This window comes from Colius striatus, chromosome 9 (genome assembly GCF_028858725.1).
Source record: "Colius striatus isolate bColStr4 chromosome 9, bColStr4.1.hap1, whole genome shotgun sequence".
NCBI lineage: Eukaryota > Metazoa > Chordata > Aves > Coliiformes > Coliidae > Colius > Colius striatus.
Window position 1 is genome coordinate 25683159 of NC_084767.1, and position 26315 is coordinate 25709473.

The following is a 26315-nucleotide window of genomic DNA, read 5'->3' on the forward strand; positions in this document are numbered from 1 at the left end:
GAGTAGCTATTTCTTTGTTTTGACAACTAACAATTTAGAAATATTAAACTTTCTCTTTAAATGACTGAAACGCTATATTTATGCCTGTAAAATGACCACAGAAATGTGTTCAGGCAGTACTGATTTCACTCAGTGGACTTTACCCTACCCTGCATCTCTTCTGCTTCTTCCCCTTTTCCCAAGCTTTCCACCTTCTGCGTTGTTATAAATACAGATTCATTAGATTGCTATTGCAGTTGGTTTTGGTGGGTTTTTTACAGACCTTTTTATTCTTTCTTCCCAGTTTCATTTTATAACTTTCTTCTCCTTTGTAAAGTGCAAAGATGGAAGAAAGCTTTTGGGCTGAAGTTGGCCAGTTAAGGCTCAGGAGAGTTCCTGTGCACTCACCAGCCCAAATGTGCAATGCTAACTCACTAACAAAAGTAAGCTGCACTGTAAAGAAAGAAGATTTTTGGCATAGAAGGGCTGTTCTAGTTGTAATGTGGATTACACATGCTAGATTTGCCATGCTAAGAATCCCAACATGTCTGTTACCTTATTTTCTGGTGGTTTTTTTTTTTTTTTAAATTTGTTGGGAGTTTTTTGAGTATGCTTTTGTAGTTTGTTGGGGATTTTTTGTTTGTTGGTTTGGTTTGTATTTTTTATTAAGAGGTAATGAATATTTTTTTTCTAGTAAAAATCAGATATGCTTATTGCATTTTACTTAAAGGGCAGGTGTCAGGAGGATGGACGCAGGCTGTTTTCAATGTCCAACGATAGGACAAGGGGCAACAGGTATAAGCTGGAATATAAGAGGTTCCAAAGAAACATAAGGAAGAATTTCTTCACTGTGAGGGTGAGGGAGCATTGGCACAGGCTTCCCAGATGGGTTGTGGAGTCTCCTTCTCTGAGGACATTCAAAACCCACCTGGATGAGTGTGACCTACTCTAGGTGGTCCTGCCCTGGCAGGGGCGTTGGACTAGATGATCTTTCAAGGTCCCTTCCAGTCCTTGAGATTCTGTGATTGGAGCTGTAAACCTTCCAGGGAGAAAGAAGTGGGCTCAGGCAGCAGAATCGTATCGTCTATAAGCATCATTCTTGCAGGTATATTTTCCAAGCTATTTTTTTCCTGTGGTTATATGATGCTGAGTTTCTTATACCTGAACAAAGAAAGTAGAAGCAAACACTTATTAAGCTACAGAAAGCAGAAACTACAAGGGCAAAAACAACAATACCCATAAAAGAAGGAGAGGATCGCTTTATTTACTGTAACAGTGTCACCTTTTTACCTAGCATCATATTACTCTCATCTATTTAATTATCTGTTGCCTTTAACATTGTGCATGCTTTAACAGAAGTAAATAAATGAAAAATGCAGCTGCCATTGAGTCAGGCTGTTAGGTTTGCAATAAGCTGTTTGGATTTTAAATGATTTGTCAGAGTAGGGCTCTTGCAGTTTATAGTAGTAGTTGTATATTCTGAATCAGAGGCCATTTGAAATAGAGTTGGTACATTATATACCTGTGTGCTAGTGGTAAACTCAAGGTAACAGTCAACGAAACTAAAACTCACCTCTGCTAGTACAGATGACTTTAAGTGACTTTTAGTTTACTTATTTTTTAAAAAGTGGCTGTGCTGTGCAGAGTGACTGAGACTCAAGACCCAGTCAGGGGTGATGTACATAGTGGAGGAGAGACCATGCATGCCCACTCTGAAGGGTGATGTGTAGGGGAGCCTGTGGTATCATGTCATACCTGGATGATGAAGGATTGACCAACAGGTTCTTCAGCCTGTGTGATGTTGCATGGTTTTAGTGCCCTCCCACCACCGTAAACATTTATGGATAAGCATATGACAAGTTGAAAATGCAGATATCCCCTTGTAAAGTGAATGAATTGTATTGTTGAAATTTTCAGTGGGTGATTTGCACTGTTCATCTACAGGTGTGGTTGCAATACCAACTTAAAAACCAGGCACTGTGTGGGCCGTGGGCAAGCCAATAATACACAAAACCCACTAAAAGTTAAAAGGATCTTCCTTGCTAATCCTGTGTAAAGAAATGTGTAAAGCTCCTACCAAGTTTCAGCTGAGGACATGTGCTCTTCTCAGGTAATGGGAGACTCCAGCTGCCTGCTGTAAATCAGAGCAGGGCTTTGAGTGTTGGTCTGATACTGGTGCTGTTGGCAATTGAGGCTCTTGTGCACAAAAGACATTTTGGAGTGGGTCTGGTTGAGGCTACAGGCTTGGAATTTGTTGGTCAAAGACAATGTGAAAGATGCAGGGGAGGTACAGAGGGAAACCTGTGGCTTGAGGCACAGTGTTACCTGGGGGGAGGCACAAGAAGCCTGAGAGGCTGGAAAACTTACTTTGTTGCTGTCTTTTTCAAGATTTTTTGTCAGGAATTGTTTTTTGTTTGTTTGTTTTGAAGGATTTTATGGTTTTTTGTTGTCTTGGGGTTTTTGTATTATTTTTCCCCCCTCCTTATCCTTTTTTTGCAGGTTTGGCTGCCATTGCTAACAGATAAATCCATCTTACCATTTCTTTGGAAATCTGCAAAATCAGGTGTGGAATTTCAGATCAAAGGAGCCCTTGAACTGGTCTGCTTCTTCAGCCCTTGGAAATTTGTCCTAATGCAAGCAAAGAGTCAGAGATGCAGGGGTGATACTGGAAGTGAATCTCATTCACCTTGTCTGGATCTGGAGCTGTCCATCAGGCAGACCAAGCCTCTTGCAAGAGGTCATTGAAAATATTGGGATCATCACTCTTAAGTTCATTTCATGTTCCTTGATATTGCCCTTTTGCTTCTCAGTCCAGGATGAAGGAGTGTCTTGTGCATCCTAAATTACTTCTTTGTTGCAAAGCACCCAGATGTTTATGTTCCTCGGTATCAGGATGGATAAACAAAAGGTGAAGATTAAGAAATTGTGTAAATATGTAACAAAATAATGAGAAAAAGCATTAAGGGCAGGAAAAAAAACCAAACTAATTTTAGAATGTGTGTAAAAGTATCCCTTTTGGATGCAGCAGTGACCATTCCTGGACTTTCAGATGTTACCAACAGTGTGTCAAATTGAGGAGCTGTTTTGGAATGTAGCCTCGGATTTGGAATGCTGATAGACAAGTATTTATGTGTATGCTACACCACTGTGTCGGTCATCTCATTGCAGACGGGGAAATTAATTGTTCCACCACAGACAAGACCTGAATGCCAAATACTTTTCTCCTTCCCCTGCCTCTCTGCTTTTCTTCTTTCAATATTTAGCCAAGGCAGCTGAGCTTAAATCTAAGATTTCCCCATGTCTTTGCATATATCACTGAAGGACCGTAATTCTATAAGCCAAAGTAGTCCTCAGTTAATCACCTTTTGAACTCAGCAGTGCAGCCAGTTGAATGAAACTCAATTGGGAAAGACACAAAACAATTAGTTTGTGTCTGTTAGGTTGTCAAATGTGTGGCTATTGTGACAGGGCCCACATCCTCATTTTTTTCCCCTCCAATTACTACGGTTTACACCAGAAGACATGCTTTCTTTCTTTATGCTCAAAATGGCTAGTTGTCACTTGTCAAGATAACAAGGTTACAGGAACAGGGAGATAAATACTGCACATTTTACGGAGGACTTCCCAAATGTATTTGCAAAGAGATCTGAAGGCGGGTGGTTTCTCAAGCGCTTAGGGAGGTGGTGAGACTCCAGTGAGAGTGTGGCAAAATGGAGAGAGAAACTGGGTTACACTTTTGTCTCATTTCTTGGCCTTTGGCAAGGAATTTCCTCTCTCTGAAAGGAAATCACTCTTGCACCTTTACCTCCTGTTTTCTGCCAGACAAGAAAGTGATAAAAATGAGTTTTCCTTGTGTTTGCAAAGTGTTTTGAGATTTGTGGGTGAGAATCATCGTAGCCCAAGCAGTACTCCTTATGAAATGTGATCTAAGGTATAAGCCTTGTGATTCTTACTTGAGTAAAACGCCCTTGATTTGCTGGGACGTGGACCCAGGCAAAAAATGTATGATGCTATTTAGGGCTCATGTTTCCAATGTTTTATCCAATAGGAAAAAATGTGGAAAACCTCTCAAATGGCATTTTTTTGTTAACTAGTTGGGAGCACCTGGTGCATACAGGTCCTGTCCTAGTGCTCATTGCTGCAGGGGAAGACTTCAGTGAGAAGAGCACCCCAGTACATGCTAAATTCAGTGCATAAAATGTCTTCATTGGTGTGGCTGTAAACACAAGTTCAGAGTACTTTGAAAAAGAAGAACCAAGGAGAGAGAGAGTTTTTAACTTACACATAATTTATTCCATGCAAAGCGAGATACCCTTTACTTATTGTCAATGCCTGTGGCAAATTGCAGTGTTTGGATTTTTCAGTTTTGAAGGACTATGGTAAGAGACAGGTTTCTATCTGCGAGCCATTGAGGCGATAAATCCTCTTGTTGCAAGCCCGCAGGGTGCTCAGCCAGATCTGGCTGCAGTCGGGACTGCTCTGATGACTTGGAACTGTCCTGGTATTTCTGCCTATCTGACTGAAGCGTGTTTGCTCACAATTCGGTTTCTCTTCTCTACCTCTAATTTAAGGTGACTCCTGAACATTATGCATGCATACAGGAAAGGTGAATTTGTGATCCATCTTGTGGTGGCTTGCAATATGTGATTCTGCTGTGCAAGATAATCAAAGGTGGTGTGCACCTGCAGGTTGTTAGCAACATAATAGAGCAAGTCTGTCAAGAAAGTAGTTATTTAATTGATTTGAAAATATATGCCTATGATATCATCTGGCTTCCTAGATGATTCTCTGTCGGCAGGCAGTGCTGGTGCTGCTGAAGGGTCCTGGGCCCCTCCTGGCGAGCACTGCAGTACGTTTGCTGGTTTGCCTCCCAGCATTTCGTCTCCTCCACCTTCTCTCAATAGCTCTTTTCTTTGCAGCATGAAAGCTTGGCATAGTAAGGACTTCACAACACAAGAATGAGTGTTACTTCCTTTTCTTTCTTCTCTTTTTTTTTTCCCTCCCTGTTCTGCTCTCTGCATCCACAGTTTTTGCTCTCTGCTGCCAGGCCAGAAGCTCCTTTGTTCTGTCAATAGGGCTGGCCAAGCTAGGGGGCTGTGGCCCTCTTTTACCCATGACGGCTCACTAGGGGAATATGTGTGTTTGTGTGTATCTCTTTCTTTTTTCCTCTCATTAGCTTCTCACAGTAATTAGTGTGGCTTTATGGCTGAAGTCCGTGAAGTGAGTAACAGTGAAATCTGTCTGTACTGAAGTGCAGCAGAGGCTTTTATTAAGCTTATAATTGAGGGAAAAAAATCCAAATGAAGTAATGAATTGCAAGCAATGTTGCAATTTGCTGCCCGTTTCATTGGTGTAGGACAACAGGCTGCAGAGGGATTGAACCCTGTCTGGTGTCATGCATCTCTAATGCTTAGCAATTTGGTACTGCGAGGGAGGGGGCTGCAGCTTGGGCTGTTTTCAGACCTCCGCCCCCCCGCCCCAATTTCCTCTTCCCCAAAATGATTTTCTAAAGTTTCACTTCAAAATGTTGCGCAGAGTCCTGTTTTCAAATACTGTATGGAAAGCTCTGTGTTCTAGTAAAATATATGGTTAGGGAGAAAAATAAAGGTGGTGTGGTAAGACTGGACTTCTGAGGGGTTTTGGCTCACTCCTCCATGTCTGAGAATTTGTTCCTGTGTGAATGGTGACGTTTTCTGTGTTGGTGTTCCTGGATTTGAAAACAAGTGAGATATCTAGTTGAATTTATGCTTGGCTAACTTTTTTGTAAAATACTTGATTTTCATTAGCTTTCTTATTAGACTTCATTTTTCCATGTAGAGTTTCATGTAATAATAATTGGACATTAGTTGAACAAATCTAAGTCAGCAGTTTTCAGCCTATGGAGCTTTTTTTTTTTGTTAACAAATGAGATGCATTTTCACAGAATCACAGAATCTGAAGTGTTGGAAGGGACCTTGAAAGATCATCTGTCCAACCCCCCTGCCAGAGCAGGACCATCTAGAGGAGGTCACATAGGAACTCATCCAGAGGAGGAGACTCCACAACTCACTTGGGCAGCCTGTTCCAGTGCTCCGTCACCCTCATAGAGAAGTTTTCACTTGCATTTCTTTTCGTTTGTCATAACTCCAGGAAATTATTCTTTAGGTATCCACCATTCCAAATAAATGCCCAAAATCTTGTCTGAATATCTATACTGTGGTGGAATGGGAGAACTGGTGCTGTAGATGAAGAGCGGTGAGAAATAAGGCACAGGGTGCGCTGGTGTTTCCAAGGAGGATAATTTACTGTGGAGTAAACATGGGGAACTGGAATGAGAGGTGACGTGTTGGATGCTAAAGGTGGTGAGCATTCAACTCGTGTTTTCATGGCCTCGAATAAATTACTGCCCCTAAGTTTAAATTTAAAAAACACTGTCTGTTTTCTTCCTGCACGTCAGGGCCCTCTTATATCATCCTAATTATTTCTCAAGTTGGTCAAACTTTTTCTCATGGATAACTGTCTCATTTGACTTAAGTCAAACCTTTCGTGAGGAAAACTGCTTTTCTTGGGTTTGTTTATTTATATTAGTTTTCCTTAAATGAGGTTTTTTATTACCTTAGCTTAATAACTGGAAAGACACTGTTAATTTCCCCCCTTCTCAATCAACTTCTTTATATATTTATTTTTAAAGGAAACAAATTAAAACATCTTAATGTCTGTAAATGGACATCCAGCGTTTTTCAAAATCAGAAAGCAAATGGTGTTTGAAAGTAAGCTGAAACTGGGAAGGCACCTTTTCAAAAGAGGAAAAAAATTGTAAATCTATGCTTCTGAAAAGAAACTCCTCGTAGAAAATCAACCTTTGGAAAAGGATCCTTTCTTCTTTCTTTGCTTTTTGTGTATGGTAATGTTCCGCAAAGAATCCCAGATATCTCTGGTTGATTTGTGCTTAGTGGTAGGGGAATAAAGGAGCAGAATTGCATCCATGGCACTTATAAAAAGTGCTATGGAGATTGTTCTGCCATGCTCCTTAGGCATACCCAAGCACAAAAGGTAGTGACAGGCTTCCTCCTTTAAGGGAAATTGAGGAAGTTTAATTTTGAGGAACAAAGTCTTCTTTTAATAAGTGTCTCTCCAGCAAACACTGCTGCAGGAATACTGATGATGGCTCTCCAGGCCATGTCCCTTTTGTGGTCTGCCTGGTCCTGTGAAATCGAGGCTAAAAAGGTGGATACAGCTACATCAGCATTTATGAGTGAGGATAGCCAATGTAGCTTGTGATCCAGATCATACATTTCATATATTCTTTGGAGCTTAAAATTAATTGCTCAATAAGTTTGAGTAAACAACTACAGTTCTAACTAAGAATGACTCGTTTTGAGGCGTGTATTTAATAAGATTATTGAAATGCCATGAGAGTAAAATCCAGGTTTTGTAAACAGTGTGAACTTTCAGTAGTTGACTACTTACCTTTTGCTTTAAAATCTTGTTTGTTCATTATTTCAGGAGCATATGTCCATACAGACTGCATAGGTTTGTATATGATTTTCAGCGCCCCTGATTTAAATGAGAACTTTTATAAAAAGACAAAAGTTATTATTACAGCACTAACTCTGCATGTAGTTAGAAAAAAGAGTAAATTAAAAAAAAAGTCTTAACCCTCATCAGTCAGTAGGAAGTGGGATGAAAAAAGCTGATGATTGCTATCTAAGTGATAAATGGGTGAGCATCTGAAAGGGCTTTGGCAACAAGAGAAGACAAATGAAGACAAAATGACTGCTGTCTGCCTGCCTTTCATTCTTTGAAGAATATTATGGTTAAAGCATATTTAGCAATCTTGCTCCTAACTTGGGTCTAAATGATGTTTTGAATGAGATGACATAACATGTATTGCTTTTTCATAAAGAAGTGCACGGAGAGTCCGATTTTTGAAGTGTGAGATGAGGACATACCTGTGTGAAACTCATGTCTTAAGTTGATTGCTCAGTGGTCCTACTCTGTCCAGTGGATGGACCTTGTATGATTGTCTGTGGGATTGGGATGCATGAGGTTAGGAGTAGCCTATGTGGAATACTGTGTTACAGTCATTCTGGAAGGTGGCTGAAGGGATTGAGATGGGACTTTGGAGCTAGTTCTGGAAAAAAAAAAAAAAAGATCAAATCTGAGTGCATTGGTTTAGGTTATTTTTAATGGTTCTGTTTGTGGCAATCCTTCTGGAGGTGAAACGTGGTCCTTTTGAGTACCAAACCAACCCAGTTTAGTAGAGCAGTCAAGGATCAAGCTCTCCACAAGTACCCTGTGAAGCTTCTGTGCCATATAAGATGGTGCTTAAAGTTCATCATAAGCACTTTCATGTGGAAGAATGATCTTAAGCGTGTGTAAAAGCTTTATGGGATTGGGCCGCAAGCAGGTGAGGGATGTGCTTTTTTTGTCTGTGCCTCTGGAAAGGTCATGGACTTTGAGAGATCCTGCCCTTGCAGAAACAACAGCACTTTCTTTTTTCAGGTGTACCTGGAGCAACATTTTTGGAACAAGGAGGTCAGATGAACCATTTTGTTGATCTGTGGCGTTGGGGTGGCATGCTGCCTGGTCCTCTCAATACCAGCGTGTAGCATGGATCTGCACTCATCCTGGAGGAGAGTTGTGCCCTGTCTCACCTGCTTTGTCACCAGTTTTGAAATTATCTCTTAAGGGCATGTTGCTGTTGCCTCCAGTTTGAGGTGACATTAGTGTGTGGCCTTTATGGAGCGTGTTTCTCAGCCTCTCCACTGTTGAGGACATAAAACTGAGTGCCTGAGGTCTCACCATCATCCTCTGGCTCAAAAACTGTGCTTGTGCTTTTTCCTTTGCTCCCAGCCTATAAAACTGAATTCCTAGTAAAGAGACACAGATGTGAAGTTTTCAAACTGGTGAGAGTGAAACTCATTTGCCTAAATATTTGCAGTGGGTATGCAGGGGAGACCCGTGTGAATTTGTGCATCTATAAGAGCAAGGACTTGGAGCAGGTTTTGTTGGGCTATTTTTATCCAGACGGTGCAATTGCTGAACACATTACTTCTAAGCTTATTTACTGTGCTGAGCTGCAAGACTTGGAGCTGTAGAAGAGAAACTGCTGTGCTTCTCTCTTTGTAACTTTGGGGTTGAAAAGAGCAAAGTGAATTTGTCACATGGGAACAGCCAGATCTCCTTTCCTCTTTATAGTGTATGAGGAGAGCGCATGCTAAACAGGTATATGCCTTTTTTCATGCTACTGCTCAGCAACTGCAGCAGGGAGAGATTTGGACCACAGTGGTGTCAGAAAGAAAAATGCAAAGAGAAAGTAAACTTGCTTTATTCCAACAAATCTTACTGAAGATGTACCTCCTGCTTTTCAAGAAAATAAAAGGCTTATGTAAGTAAGGTATCCAATGAAGTTGAACTAAAAGTGGAATGTTAAATTAAAAATGCAAATGCCAACTCGATACAGTGTCAGCCTCCTGATGATGTGCTGGTCCTTTGAACTATTAATTGATTAAGAAAAAATTGTGAACTGATTAAACAAGCAGTTATACTGAAAGAAGGAAGTATAGCGGCGTTTGACTCTGTACATCAGTTATTTGTGTTTATGTAGTGATATCCAGGTTACACTTCTATAAAACCACTCATAATAGCAATCATAAGTGTTAATTAGTTGATATCCGTTTCTACTATTAAATTCTATACTTTCATCTGTAATTGAAATGAGTAATTTCCTTAGATAAGCCATCATGTTGTGCTACTCTCCTGTCACAGCTCTCAATTTAGAAGTAGCTTTATCTGACCAGATCCGCAATGTTCTGCCATTATGCTCAATGTAGATATTTTGACAACTTTCAGGAAAAACAAACCAGAAAAAAAGTTAGTGCTGTATGGGGAAATCATAACATTACTGATCTCTACCGTATAATTTGGTCTACAGTGCAGTTTTCAAAAGTGCTCAAGTTACCCTGGGGAAAAGTGTTGTATGTGTACCATAACCTTAGATAATCCTCTTCTTGTTTCTTTAAATTTTGTCTTGTATGTACAGCAGGCACATACTCAAAGCTGTTCATCAGTTTCTTGATACCTGTGTGACCTCAGTGAAAGAGTTGTGCCATCCCTTAATTGAGGTTTAGATGCCACTGAATTCGTAAAGATTCAAAGAAGTGGAGAATAAGGTGTGTTATGTTGTTGGGCACGATAAATCAGGAGCAGAAGGGATCATTTTTACCTCCTTTAAGATTTCACAGGTACTTGGCTTTTTATCCAGAACCCAGCCTGAACCTTATGCTAGTCTTGGTCATCTTCAAATCTAGTTCTTAAGAAATAAGAGGAGAGGCACTGAGTATCTGTGCATTTCACTAGCTTCAGTGATAAAAGTAATTGGCAGATGGGATCTCTGAACTCTTCACAAATTCATGTTGCGCTTCAGGGGTCTCAGCCTGTTTTGTCTGGTGTCACATCCCTGGCTTACATGCAGGGTGCACTGTCCCATCTTTGTGATTTTAGGGGGAATTCATTCTTAACAAACTATATTCATTTGTTATCAAAGTGGACTAATGTAAATAGACAGTGGATTGTCACATCAACTGAGATAGTATATTTACTAGTCAATTATAATTATAGAGTTATGAAGTAAAGTCCCATCTCCTCAGCTTTCTTTGGGAAAGGCTATCAGGGCCTATATCTTTTGCATTAATATTCTGTAACAAGTCAGCTCCTCCGTTTTCTTTAAAATTCTCACTACTGTATTTGAAATCACTGCAAACTGTGAAGTTATTGTGTATAAAAGCTATATAAACCTTACTATCAGCATTTATTACATTGCGGTTCCTTACAGCATGGGTGAGTTCTTTACCCTTCTTTACCAAGTAGAGGAGTTCCCTGCCTAAACTTGTCTTTTAAGCAGAGTCATGTCTGAGAGGGGTCACAAGGAGAGACTGGGAAGGGGATAGTGAATCTGATAGAAAATGCAGATAAAGGTCTGGGGAGAAGCCCTGAGGGGGAAGCCTGTGAGACCTTGGCTGCCTCCTTGAGGGGCGGATGTGTGAGGACCAGCTGGAAAAGAAAGTTGGAGTCTGTCGGGCAGAGCTGAATACTGCTTAGGGAAAGAGAAGGACTATACGTGAGGGAAAAGCTTGGATACTGGGTTAGATCTGGGCAGCAAGAGGGGTAAGATGATTCTAGAAGAAAGGAATTGTAAGCATTGTTCAAAACCTCTAGGTTTTGAACCTATGTGGTTCAAAATGTATTAGGTCAAAATCAGTAAAAAATATTGAATAGTCAGGTGCATATTTCTGGGTCAGAACCTAGATAGCCTTTCTGTTCCAGTAGGTTGTATATGTGGTGAGTTGCAATTCTGGTTTGTTGGGGTTTTTTTTCCGTAGCCTGTAATGTCCTTCTCTGTGCTCCAGCCAGAGGTGATTTGCTCTGACCTCCCCAGCAGTGGCTGGGAGCAATTGGTGAGTGGTAGTGAACATTGTTCTATGCAGGCTTTTTGGGATCAAGGCCTTAGACGTGAGCAATTATCCCCTTAAGTGGGATGTTGTGAGACTCTTAAATTAGACACAGCTTATTAGCCACATTTCATATGCCAAGCATTAGTTATAAAAAGATGCACCTTGCTGTTAAGACTGAGTGATTAATTTGCAAGTCACTGAGTTGTTCGATTCTTCTAACAATTACCATATTTGATAGATTAAAGCCCACACTAGGATATCTGTTGCCTTGGGAGTTTATTTACAGTTCCTGGTCTGTGGCAGGCAAAGAATTCATGGTGTGACAATTACTATCTAATGTCTTGATGATCCTGTCACATTTCAAAATAAGGTCCAAGAACAAAATTTTTTTCCATCTATTTGTTATGTGGGGACACAGCTCCACCAGGGCCTTCTATTGAGAAGCTTAGCTTCTTCCTACAAGAAGTCATCAACCAGATACAAGTCTCTGGAGAAATTCCCTTCTGTGAAAGTCAAATTGAGAAACCAGGAAAGCTCGGTTTTGCCCTGAAATAAAAATGCAGCATTTTAGATTATAAGTGTGTGTGTGTTTATACTGAGACAATATTTACATATGTATTTAAACTATATATGACTTACGGTATGCATAAGAAACTTCAGTTTCTCTTGTTGGAGTTACTCCAGTTTGACACCAAGTATGTTTGATTATGTATGCAGAGAAAGAACACCATTGACTTTATGGTCCAATGGTCTGAGAGTTTCATATTCTTCAAAACACAGGTTAAAATGATTGAGGGTGATGGTGTCAGAAGACAAGGAGAAGAAAGTCACCACCTCAGCTCTCTTTCTGATCACAAATGCTGTCCTATAAAGTGACAGTGAAATTCCCTTTGCGTTCTTTTTTCAAGCCTGTATTAGCTGGCCAATAGCTCTTGCCCTTTCCAGGTCTTGGCATGAGCATTGCAATGGATGTTAAGAACCCTCATTTGCAGCAGTGTTGCCCACAAAGATCAAAATAGACATGTCCCAAAACACTCATCCCTTGAGGAGATTTTTGACCTCCATCCCTGCTTATGTAAAGTTTTCATACCTTTTATATCCCTCGTTTCCAAACAGCTTTATGCATTCTGGCTGGCAATCAGGCCCTGTTTTAATAACTCATGAGTCCCCGTTGTCCTTGCAAAGCGGCGAGGAGGGCTTTGCAGTCAGAAATCTTTAGCAATGGGCAGTACATGAAAGGTCATCATCCAGCCAGTGTGACTTCTGGGCCCTAGGCAGATGGGCCCCTTCTCTCCTCCTCATTCCCTGCATACCTTTGTGCCTGTGTTATCATCGGGCAGTCTCCCCTACTCCTACTTCTTTTTTTAATGTCAAAATGAATGATGGCAAATGTCTCCTATAAACAAGTTTTGGGGAAAGAAAACTATGTGAACTCCCAAGACCCAGGCGATGCACAGGGAACAAGGTTGCCCTTGTTCCTCTCTCCCTCTCAGTCATCTGCAGCTTGCCCAGACCCAGAAACCTGTCTCTGTTCTGAGGATGAAGAGCAAGCAGGGAGGCACGGCACGCTGTGCCGGCTCTGGGCTTGTAAACGCTGGTGTGGCCCTCCGCATCCTGGAGGTGTGGCATTTGTGACAGCATCACATCCTTTGCACAGGTTTAGTAGCTGTGGGGCTCAGATAAGTCACTTTGTGGTTTTTTGTTGTTTGTTTGCTCCTTTGAGGTAGTCCTGCAGGCCAGCTAGACTTAACAAGATGATTCATAGCCATTTAGTCTCTGTCATCATCTTATTGATTCTGCAATCATTGCTAAGAGATCTCTATTACTATCTTTTTCCTTTGGCTTTTGGTAAATTTCCTGCTTTCGGCCCTTCTTAAAGACAGTAGCAGATGACAAAAATGCTTTGAAATAATGTTACAAGGATTTCAGCTGGTATAAATAGATTTCTACTTTGATGGAGCTGCTCTGATATATATTATCTGAAGATCAAGCCTTAACTGTTTAACTCCAGTACTTCTGTTAAGAAATAGCACTTGATAATGAATTGCCATTCGTTATAAGAGAAAAGAAAGGGAATAAAGAGGACAGCATCTTTCAACCTTTGACATTTTGTAGACAGAAAGATGAGAGGTTTTTTTCCTACTTTGAAGCTGCATCATTCTTCACTCCTTTAATAGGGGTTAACATTTTTTGTCTTCAACTTTCTATCTTATATAGGAAAGAGAAAAGATGTTTTTCTTTTGAGTGCCTGTGCTTCTCCTTGCAGCTGATGCCTTGAGAAGGCTTTTTGTTTCTGTGAGGACTGTGTTTAGGTATCTTTATTCAATATATGCCTTTGGGAGGACTGGCAAACTCATTAAGATGAGTGAGACTTCATATGAACCAACTTCTCAGCAGGCATATCAAAATCACCTCCTTAGTTTATAGTGGATAAGATGATAAATAGGGTGAATTTTCAGTAAGGTAGCTGTAATTGAATGAGAAATGTGTTTAACAAATGCAGATGATGACAGAGAAGGGAATTAATGCATGAATCCAAGTGGAAAGTGTTCAGTTGTTATTGCAGAAATGTAAATAGAAGTGGTATATCCTGTTGTGTGATGAACCACACAAACAAAACAGTCTCCAAAGAGTGTTCCTGTAGCTTTAGTATTAAAAACATCACCCAGCCATTTCCATCTTTAGGTCTGGAGTAGGCAGTTGGCACTATGCCACGAAGATCTACTCAGATCACAGTGGTACGGGGCCACCCATGAAAATGGCATGAACTTGTTTGCATAAACAGCAGACTTCTTGCTAGCATCCAAAGCAAAACTAAATGAGTTCTTGAGGAAACAGCATTTCAGTGTAAAAGGTGGATTTGTTAGGAAATGCTCTTAGTCAAAATGTTTTGAATAGATTGACCTGTGGTCATTCTGCTTTCCATGATGACATTGGTTTTCTCTGAGGATGACTGTCTGGTCTTTGAGAAAATCAGGTGCCTAATGCTCCAGTAAGACCTATATTAAAAAATTGTGGAGAAACCAAGAGGAAAATTGCCTGGAACAAGAAAGGAAAGTTAAAAATTAGATGGGATTTTTTTTTTTGGTGACAAGATAAGGAGTGGAGATAAAAAAAGAGAAGGCTGTTGTTACTGCTAAGCTTTAGCAATTGCTGCTTACTAGTGCTTAACAAATGGGGTGGATATTATTGCTAATAAGTTGCTATTAAGTAACAAAAACATGAGCAGGAGCACTAATTTCTCCTCGTTGCCTCTGAACCCTCTGGTGGTGGTACAGGCTTTGCACTGGTACGTTGTGGACATCCAGAGTAGTTAAGGGAAAAAAGGTGGAGATAAAATCAGAGTTTGGACATAAGAGATGCCTGCAGAGAGAAGTGTCATATAGATTTTGGTATTAAGAGAAATTTAAGGTAATAAAGCTAGACACAGAAGTGAAAGAGAGGCTATAACCTCAATGGCCATATGCTACAAAGAAATGAACAGGAGGAGGATCACTGTAGGCAATATAAACTGCAAACCTTCTCCACTGGGCTTAGCAGGACTTAAAAATAAATGGAAAGATAATAAACAGTGCAGCAAATACATCAGAAAAGAAAAATACTGCAGTGCTGCTGAAGAGGTCAGCCCGTGTCTGCTTTAAAAACAGTGACAAACAATCCCTCATTTTATGAAAAAGTGATTTGGGATCCTTGTTTTGTCCCAGTATGGGGCACTAAGTGTATACAAACTCCAGAACCAAGGCAGGAGAAGAGAAGGGATGACATCCCCCAGTGATGACAGAAGGGGATGTTCATGTTTTCAGCAAAGGGGAAACATTTGAAAAAGAAAAGCTCGGGGCTTGATATGTAGGGTTTTACTGTTGCAAGCAGGAGTGCCTCAGTTTCTCCATCTACAAAATCATACAGACTTCTTCATGAAATGCACTTCAAGGTCCTTTCTGTAAAAAGCTGCAGTGAGGGTTGAAGAGATACCTGACTGCATCCAGGAAATATTTGGGGATTGAGCTAATGTCCTCTTGAAAACGTAACCCAAATTTCCGTGCTCCTGATGGGCTTGCAGAAAGGACACTGTGCTTTTCCCAAGAAAGATAGTATTTCTATGAATTCTGCACAGGGAAAAATGACAATGTTTGCAGCATTAATGGAATTGTCTTATCTGACTAGGAAACATAGTACTTTTAATCGTGGGCCATTCTCCCCCCCCCCCCCCGCTTTTGCTTTGGTCTCTGTTATGTCGATATTTAAACATTTGTCATGAGTTCATTTTAGCTCTGTCTCATTTCATGTACTTGTTACTTGCTCTGTCAGTGATTTGAAAAGCAATCCCAAAGTCACAGAGATTTTTCTGGCTTTGTACCGTTCTTTGAATTATGTGTTCTAGGAGATTCATCTAGACATCACAGACTATGGGGTTTTTTGGCTCTAAGTCAGAAAAATGCTCTTGAGGATGATGAGAGTTCATTTTTCCACCAATTTGCTTGTCTCCCAAATGCAGCAAGAAGCGTTTTTGTCTGGTAGTTGATTTCATCTTCCCACTCCTCTGGCTTAAAAAAAAAGGTGGCAATTACCTAAAATTCATGGTTACCTTGTCACCTGCAGATAAGGCATCTCCAGTGCCTTGTACAAGCTCCTCTGTGTTGTGTGACAGTGCTGGTCTAAACTGCTTGGGCTGGGAAAGACCTCACGAGTGGACTAAGCTCCAACATCCCGAAACGATCACGTGCTTGTGTGCGTATAGAAGCAGTGGTTGCATACATACGAAATAGGTGGATATATGCATATGCACACTCGGGCAGAAGCCTGTCTAGAAACCTCTGTGATACTTCAGTGCTTGCGTGCACTGAAGCTTCCTACCACCCTGAGAGCCAGAGTGCTGCTTTGGCATTAGGAGAAAGTAGTCTATTAAACAACAAATAAGGGGTTTTAAACAACGTAAGGAGTTTTCAGGTGTGCCCAGAGAGCTCAGAAGTTGTGGTATATGGTCCATCTTTGGTAAGTGGCGGTGCTGGCTGTCTGGGGAAGCCTTCCTCCTAAAGGCACTGTTGCTTTCTGCTTGCAAGACTTGTGGTTCAGCTTTTCCCAGCTGCTTTTAACTAGAGGTCAGCACATGCATGCCCTGAAGCACAAGTGTTTGTATTTCTTTCAAAGCTTTTAATCATCATGGTGGTAACCCCACTTGGTCTCCTTTTAATTTGTGGATTGTTTGCACACAGTAGAAAAGACAAAATGTGTTGAATAAATTTTTCATGATTAATGGTTCAGCAATAACCGGAGTTATTGCTGGTGAAGATGTGGGCATAACGGCGGTATTTTGCTTTTCAACTGACATAGAAAGGAAGGGAAAGACAAAACTTTTAAAAAAAATATTTACTAGAGTTCAGAATGTCTGTCTCTTTATTGGTGTTATTTTTAGGGCTGTAGAAGAAACGGGTTGTAAATTTTGAATAATTTAATTAGTGCTACTAAAAGCTTTATTACTTTTTTCCTGTTCTCTTTCCATGAAGACGATGGCAAAGCAAAGGCAAATGTTTGTGACCCTGAGTGCTGTACGAAAGTGCTGTTCTTCAGACATCCTGGCACGCCTTGTCAGCATCTCCAAAATTCTTTGTGATGCTGAATGCCTGCACTTCTGAAGTGTTAAGCTCTGCCCAGAAAAGCCATAGCAAATGGTACCTGTGATAGGCAGTGGAGGGAGTGGGTTGCCGTTAATAATGTTTGTTGTTATGGTTATTCTGATAGGTTTTTTTCCCCCCTCAAGAGTTTCCTTACATGGAGATTAGCACTATCTGTTATCTTTAGAGCTTTGAAGTTATTCTTATCCAAAAATGAAGGAATTAAAAAAGCCAAAACCTCCCAAAACCCCAAAGTAAGAGCAACTGTTGCCTGGCCTGTGGCACACAGAAACAAACTTTCAGTGCTTTCCCAGCTACTGTAAAACTCTGATGGAGGTTAGTGAGGGATTGAAAACCCTTCAAGCAGTATTGGGAAGCGCAGCCACTTTCTCTTCTCCTTTGTTTACTACCATGAGGTCAAAAGTTGTTGCTTTATGTGGTAATTAATTTGCGTATACTAGAAAAAAAATGGAGTACAAATTCAGAAAGCAGTTTCTTTCTTTTTTTTTTTTAAGACAGTACATGATACATGCTGATCAGTGGATTGGCTCTTGGGAGCTCAGCCAGACTGAGCTGGCCTGTAGAAAACTCCCTCTGGTAAGGTCTTTCCAAGTGCTTCCCCCTTTTCTTGGAGCTCTGTGGTATTACTCAGTGCTACAAATAGCTGCTACTCCTGCCACGGCTGCCTAACTGCCTGGCAGGGACCTTTGCAGTGCCTGGGAGCTGGCGGTGGTTGCTGGAGGGCATCATGGGGTATTTTCCCAGAAGGCAGGGACAAACACAGTTTTAAATGACTTGTTATTGTAGTCCTCAGCTCTCCCTGTCTCTTAGAAAAGGTTGCCAGCTTGCCTTGAGGTTTTGTGCTATTTTTGGGTTGGACAGTGGACACTGCCTGATGTTCCTTGTGTAGCCACACAAGAAGCTGCTGAGCTGGGTGGGAGAGGCGCTCCAAGGCTGGGATGTACTTCATTTGTCACTGTTGTCCTCCACAGTGATGAAGTGTACTCATTACCCAGCTCCACTCCTGTGCCCTTGCGCAGCTCCCATGATGGGATGGACCCTCCAAGGCCCTGAGATGCTGCCCTAGAAGGCTGCAGGGCAAGTAGCCTTGGATGGACATCTCTAAACAGGCTGTGTCCTGTCCTTGCTCATGTTAATGATATATGCTGCCATTCCTACACTCACCTTGTGATAGTCTGACTCTCCTGGTCTCTTTCTCACAGAAGAGTCTAGGCAGGGATGGTTTTGGTACAGAAGTAGTGGTTTTGTTCATCCCATTATTTGGGTCCTTGTGATTCTCGGGGGCTTGGATGCTTTGCTTTTCTTGCTGATGCTATTACTTACTTGCAGTGGTGATATAGCAGGTCTTCTCTCTCTCTATTGTTGTTTGTACCAAGAAACTAATTTTTCATGGTTTTTTTTTGGGGGGGAAAGCCTTTGAAGCTTTCTTGTCTGTCCCGATCTGCAGTGCTGCTGCTACAAATGGCAACAAAAACCCACCCCTCGGCTGACCACTTGTGTATAATGAACTCAGTTGCAACAGCATGAAAACACAGCTCAGGCAAGTGTGGTGATGTCTTTAGAAAAACAACGGGGGGGAGGGGGGGAATTCTTAATTGGATTCTATCAGGTAATCTCTCAGTGAAACAACACAAGTGCTAATTACTGCTATCGGTGACAGGTAGAGTTATCCAAGCATAATGCTGCTTTCAGGTTCAAAAAAAAAAAAGAGGACTGTATTTACTTAAAAACGAGTTATTTAACACTCAACAGGGTGCATCTCACATAGAGTTTCAGTGCACCTATTATTAAATTTTTAGTGCCAGATTATGATTCACAGCCAGTGCACAGAAGTGTCTGAGCAGCATAACCCAAGCAACAATTATTAATTAATCAGGTGCTAAAAGTGCCTACTATTCTTTTAGGCAAGTGATAAGAGCCTTCCTGGGATACGATGTACTTTTTTCCTTTTTATGTTGCAAATTAGTTAAAGTGTGTATCTTAATGTGATGTCCCCTTAACAGATATTGCATCCATTATTCTTGTTACCCATATTAATAAACCCATTGATGAATATATTCATTCTTTAGACTGTTCTCAAAAACTAATTGCAATTGTAAAACAGTTTAACTTGTCAACTGAATGTACTGAAAGGAAACTTTGAGAGATACTGTAAATTGTTGTGACAGATTTGAAAATACTGTTGATATCCACTAGTTGCTACAAATGCCAGGATGTTGTGATTTGACTGCTTCATTCTTCCTTACTGAAAGAGAATGTGTTTGGTAACTTTTGAAGTCAGTAAAAAATGAGGAAAAACTTAAATGTAGGGAAAAAATATCGTAGGCTATGTAGGTAGGTTTAGTTTTCTCCCAGCATTATCAATTAAGTTTCCCACTGGGGAGGAACTGATGGGTCTTTGGAGCATCCTGAGAGGGGAGAGTTGCTGTTGTGCCCATTTGTGTGTTGGAGGTGTGGGGAAGCCAAGCTGAACTAGGGTTTTACTTACACTTTGTATTATAAGTGTCATCACTGACAGGATGATTTTTGTAAAAAGAAATCGGATTTTTAAAGCTTCTAAGTCGTATTTTGAATGAGTAATAACATACGTATTGAAGCTTATTAGCATATTTTCAATGGTCATTTTGCTGCCACACAGGTTCTGTTTAGCTCATAATTTTCAGTGTAATTAACTTGCTTTCTGGGAGCTCTAATGCATATACATTTAAGAGTGGCTTGACCTCCTCTCAACTTAGTTTCTTTTTTTAATCACCGAGTCAAGAATAGGAGGACAGGGGAAGCCCTTGTTCCTAAAGAACAAAGCGTCATCTTTGCAAGGATATATTAAATACAAACATCGCTAATAGCAGGAGCAACACTGAGGCAGAAGACTGCTATTATCCCCCTGCCTTGACTGATGTCCAAGGAGTTTATAACTCTCCTGTCATCCTTGTTGCATGCACTGCCATTTCAAGGCAGGGGACGTGCCTTGAGTTAACAGCTTCGCCACAAACAGAGGGGCTAGGGACTAATTTCTCAGTTCTACCTGGCATGTGTGTTGCAGAAACATGGAGAAAAGTGAAATGCAGTATCAAAGACACTATCTTAAATTTTGGGGTTAATGTTTTGGTTTGATTGTGTTTTAGGTCTTCAGTTATCATTTGCATGCCCTTGTCATTCTATCCATGCTGCTCTTGATGGGGCTGTTCTGGGGACTTGGCAGGCTTAAAAATCCTTTTTTTTTTTTTTCTTTTTTTTCTTTTTTTTTTTTTTTTATCATAATTGCTGTGAGTGAGCAGCTTGGGGTAGAGAGGATTATGTCCTTAATTCAGCTTTGTCATTAAATGCCTCCCTCCCATCAAGGAGCTGGACATTTTTTTGCCCACCCTAACTGTAACAGCTGAACTTGGTGCTTGGAATTACGGTGTGTGGTGCTCCATGGCACTCTTCCTGATACAAAGTGAGCGTACATAGTTGCTGCCCTCAGTGCTTCTTTCAAGCCTTTCATCTGTGCCCAGCTGGTGTTCTGAAGGCATCAAGTTAGTCATAGGTTAGGACTGGGACTGAGAACTGGAGATGAGGCAGCTTTTGGCGTTTCTGTTGTGTAGCTAATGTTTTGTGTGAACTCCTGCTGATGTGCAACACTTTTTTTGCTTCCTCCCTACAGCTTTGCTGGGAAACTTTGGTCCGTTGGTGTATATTATGACTCAGGAAGGCAATGAGCTTTTTGTTTCTTAAATAGATCCTTGTGATACATGAAACTTGTTTGGAAAACCTGCTATGTTGAGCCAGAGGTGGGCTGGGTGACACACTTGGTGTATTGTAAGTAATTTATTGAATCCTTGTCATGAAGTGGATGGTGTTCAGAGCTGCAAAGCTTTTGTGGTTGTTTGCTACCTGGGTTTTCTGCATGGGGGTCCCAGGAACGGCAATATGATCAATGGTCATATCTTTACTATCCAGCTGTCATTCTTGCTTTTCATTTGCAAATGAAGATGCTAGTAACCTGCTTTTTAACATATGGCCCATTAGCTACCTCCTCCCATTCAGATGGTAATGTAGTAGACCAGTGGTGATTTAGGGATCTGACTTGTATGGAAAATAACAGATTGTTTACGCTGGTAATTACACTCATTTCCATATCAATTGGTCCAGCTAGACCAATGCCTTAAGATAAAAAACTTGTGGCAGGACAGTACTTAACGGTTAATGGAAAAGCATTGTGTTTATCTTGGGTACTACTTTGAGTTGTTGGGAACCAGACAAAGGGAGAAAAGGAGGTTAGAGATGAATCATGTCTATAAGGAGTGAGGACTTAGGGTGAGTTACAAAGTCCCAGCAAACATAATGGATGTGAGGAATTTGAGATGAGACTGAAAAAAAGGGGGATTTTGAAGGATTACTCAAAACACTTTTCTAGAACACTAGCAGATAATCAGCAGGGGATTCTGGGGATCTTTTTTTTTTTTTTTTTTGGTATGAACAGGGGTTCTGGCCTCTTGGCTTCCCTGGAGTTGCAGTGATTCATACCAGTTGAGTATCTGAACAACTTCCATGAAATATTTGTATTGTAGCCAGACCAGGAGCAGCTGGTACCTACCTTCTGTGCTTGGTAGTCAACAAGAGTTTGTCATCAAAACAGAAATAGCTTGTTGTTTTTTGAAAGGGTTGAATGATATGTGATTTATGCCCATTGCAGGAGTTCTGAACCTTGTCTCCTATCATTGATCTCATCATTGAGAACAGCCTGGCTCCATCCTCCTGACACCAGCCCTTTACATATTTGTAAACATTAATGTGGTCACTCCTCAGGCTCCTTCTCCAAGTTGAAGAGCCCTTGCTCCCTCAGTCTCTCATCATAAGGGAGATGCTTCACTCCATCATCTTGGTGGCTCTGTGCTGAACTCTCTCCAGCAGCTCCCTGTCCTTGAACTGAGGGGCCCACAACTGGACACAATATCCCAGATACAGTCCCATGGGGCAGAGTAGAGGGGGAGGAGAACCTCTCTTGACCTACTGCCCACAGCCCTTCTAATACACCCCAGGATGCCATTGGCCTTCTTGTCTATGAGCACACATTGCTGGCTCATTCTTTCCCAGATGCAAGACTCTCTATTTGCCCTTGCTGAATTTCATTAGATTTCTCCCTGCCCAACTCTGCAGCCTGTCCAGGTCTCCCTGAATGGCAGCACAGCTTTCTGGTGTGTCAGTCACTCCCCACAGTTTAGTATCAACAGCAAACTTGCTGACAGTGCCCTCTGTTCCCTCATCAAGGTCCTTAATGAATATATTGAACAGTACCAGTCCCAGCACTGACCCCTGAGGGACTCCACTAGATACAGGCCTCCAACTACACCCTGCCCCATTGATCACAGCTCTCTGCCTTCTTCCCTTCAACCAGTTAACAATCCACCTCGCTACCTGATCATTCAGCCCTGTGGGAGACAGTGTCAACTGCACTATCACCATCTATCCACCTGGTTACATCTTCATAAAAGGCTATCAGGTTGTTATTTTGGGTTAGAAGGGAGTAATATAAGGAAACATGAAGATTTCTCTTTAGGGAGTTAGGGACTGGTGTGGGAACAGAGACGTGTCCAGGATTTTGATATTATAATTGCACTTGGTTATGAAGACATTTAAATGCTTCTGGCAGATGAGAAGAGGTGAGACAGCGGGCTGGAGAGATGACTTGGTAAGAGATCAAGAAAAGGATCCTGATGTTAACAGAAATGGAAAAGGAATAGAGCCAGGGAGCAACACAGGTCCTAGATTTTCTGTGAGCAAACAGCTACATGGCACATCATAGCACTGTGTGCATGGGATGCCATGTGCTGGTTTGGGTGGGAAACAGAGCTGTTGGGTGGGAATCGACTCACATCTCAGGAAAGCTAGCAGTGGGGCTGGAGAGTTCATGATTATTTAACAGCAGTCAATTCTGAATGTAATTAATAAAAACATTGACAAAATGAGCCCCCTAAACCATGAACTGAACATGCAACTCGAAGTATTCAATTGGAGACAGTGGGCAGACCTGCTGCTTGGCAGAAGATGGAGGTTGGGAAGGGGACAGGTTGTTACTGGGACTTTCTAGTATGTTCAGTTTCCCAAAGATACCAAGGCCACCTTTAATGTTTGGATCAGTATTTGCAACATACTTTTTATGCAAAACATAGAAATTACATATGTACATTCCAAATGTCATCAGTGCCTTATGTTTGGAAATGAAAATTATTTAGAAGAGAAATAACAGAGAAACAGGTATTATAGCACAACTGTTAAAATTATTGTAACAGGCTGTGCAGAACTTTTTACTTTTCTTCCCCATTTAGCTTCATGGTCATTTTCCAGAATAGAAGGCAGTGACTCAGACTGAATAGTACTATGAATGAAATAAAGACAGTTATTAAAAAAAACAATAGAGTACAGTTGAAATATCAATAAACATTTGTCCCATGGCATAATGACACAGAGATGTATTTCTAAAGACACGTGCAGAAATACTGCTTGGCATTGCTGTCATGGGTTTGTGAGCAGCTGTTTTTGCATGGTAACATGGGGAAGGGGCTGCAGTGCTGCCCCTGTAAACACTTCTCGGACTTTCACCCAGTTCTGGGTTTGGGCCCACTTCTGCCTGGCTGGACTCATCTGGTGCCTCTGTGATCACTATTTAAGAAGGTAAATTTGAAGTGCATAGGAGGAGGTGGAAGGGAAGGGCAGGATGGAGGTGACCACATGGATCCCACAGTCAAGAAAGAAGGAAAGGAGGAGCGATGCTGGACCAGAGATATCCTTGCAGCCCGTGGCAAGAGATAGAGGCTCTCTGTCAGATTGGACCAGGGATAGAGACCCCGTGCCAGAGGGAGTGAAAGTTGGAGATCACGGCAAGCAGTTTGACCCTCACCTGAAGGAAACAAAGTGGAGCTGCAGTGCCCCATCAAAGTGGCCCGTGAGGGGCTGCCCAGCATGTGGGAGACCCTGCACTGGAGCAGGAGAGGGCTCATGAGGAGTCCTTCTCCTCAGGAACAACAGAAGCGGCCAGAGACACCAGGAAAGGACTGACTGCACCCCCTGTCCCCTGCCCCTGGCACCGCTTATGGGGGAATGAGGTACTGAAGAAGAGTGAAGGGTTGGAGGCTGATTATGCTTCCATTATTTTCCCTTCTCTGTATTGATCTTCTGTTGGATATTTCTGTTTGTTACATTTTGTTTGGAAGCAGATTACATGAAGTTTCATTTTCTTTCCTCAAGCTGAGTAGTTGTGTCTGTTTTGCCCGGGACCATAAGTGGCAAGTGAACCTTCCCTGTCTTTAGGGAGTTCCAGGGTGTGAGTTACTTAAGGCTCATGATAGTCTTTTGTCCCTGGATGGACTTAAACCTCCACAACTGCAAATGCAGGAGTAGGTTCTATTTTGTTAAACACTCCAAAATGTGCAGCATCAACCAGCAGTTTTCTTCAGTAGAATATGTAGTAATTTGTGGATCTTGTAGAAGACTTAGCTCAAGGTACAGAAGAGCATAACACATCTCTCTCTTTTTAAATAACAACACATTTTGGCTTTAAAGGATACCCATTGAGGAACTGTCACCTCTGATCTGAAAGGTGCCAGACGGCAAAGGGGTTGGCAAAACTGATCTCTGTAGCACAGTTTGTGGTGATGGTTGAGGTTTAGTGGGTAGGGCACAGAGATTGCTTTAGCAAGGTTATGTGATGCTGGGTTAAGCATTTTAACTTCTGTGGGTCTGTTTTATCTCCTCTTAAACAGGTAAATTTGAACTACGTTTTTAGGAAAGTATCGTAACAGGGAAAGGGTATTATGTAAAAGGTTCCATTAACTATAGCTAATTAGGTAAACAACCAACCTGCAAATGCTGCTGCTGCCTCGGACTATAAATTTGAGGTCTAAAACAGAGGGAAGGAAGTAAATGGATTCCTAAGAACGAGTTGCTGGATAAATACAAGACTTACTAATCAAAAGGAGCAGGGACAGTTGATTAATTTTTCTAAAAAATATTTTTTCCCACACATACTCTTTTTAGTAGATAAAAGGCAGGTGAAAATTTATTTGTAGGACTATTTGGACTACACTCTCTGTGGTAGGCAGTGTGATGGAAAGAGATTAACTGTTGCACCAAAGGAAAAAAAGGCAATTTGCATCACTTAATAAAAATGAAGACAGGTGACGAAAAAGACCAAAATGAAAGCATGAACAGCTACAGACTGCCATAAAGAGCCAGTGCTAACTTGCAGTGTGAAGAGGCACCAAAGTGTCTCACCTATGATTTAATCCGGCCACTTTCAGTTCATCCCTGTCTTAACTCTGCTACAAAAAGCTTTCCTATAATTACCACTAAACTTCTCTTACCTTTCTAGGAAAACCTCTTAGCTACAGCTCCTTGTAAAAAGTAAATGATTATTTGTAACTTAAAGATATCAAGCTTCAAACAGCCTGTTACCCTGATTGTCTCAGTTCTCAAAGTGTGCATGTTTTGTGGTGGAAAATGTGCATTAAAGAGAGGAAGACATCTGCACCTCAATGGGAAAACAGCAGCCCCTGTATATAAACCTTATGTATTCTGTTCTCCTCACTGCTTGGGAGTAGCCTGGCAGTAAGGACTCTTTCATGCGTGTTTTCCTCACTTTCACCTGCAGTAGCCAAATGCAAGGCTCTGCAAAGGCACCTCAGTTTCCATATAAGTGATCAGACAACTCATGAGCGAGGAATCCTTTGGAGCTTGTTATGGGCTGACTTGCACATTTAATAAGGTTTTGTAGGAACACCTTTAAAAAGTGTATGTAATAGAAATTATTAGCTTTTTCTTTTGTAACCCTTTTTCAGATGTTAGGAATAAAGATACTGTCTGTTCAGTCCTGACAGATACTTGAGAAAGGATGAAATCAGGTTTAAGAGTCTTTAAATTGTCAGTGTTGGATGTGCCTTTGCATTGCTTGCTGTGCTTTTAGCGGTGGTTATTACTAGCAGGAAGTGAGGCTAGACAGTGTGGTGTGGGATGTGCTCCAGGCAGACTCAAATTCAGAAGTGCTCTGGCAAGCAGGGCCATTTACATCTCATGGGTCTGCCTTTTCAGAGCTATAAAAGAAAGAGGACAAGGAGCTACACTTAGAGTTACTTTGACTCTAGATAACCTTTAAACCACAATTGCAGAGCTCCCAATGCGATCAGCTCTTTGTGTCTCTGAGTATGTCCCTTCAACATTATCTTGTGAGAATTACAAGTTTTTAAAATTTTCCTGTTAGCACAAATAATGCAATATTTTTCTCCTTCAG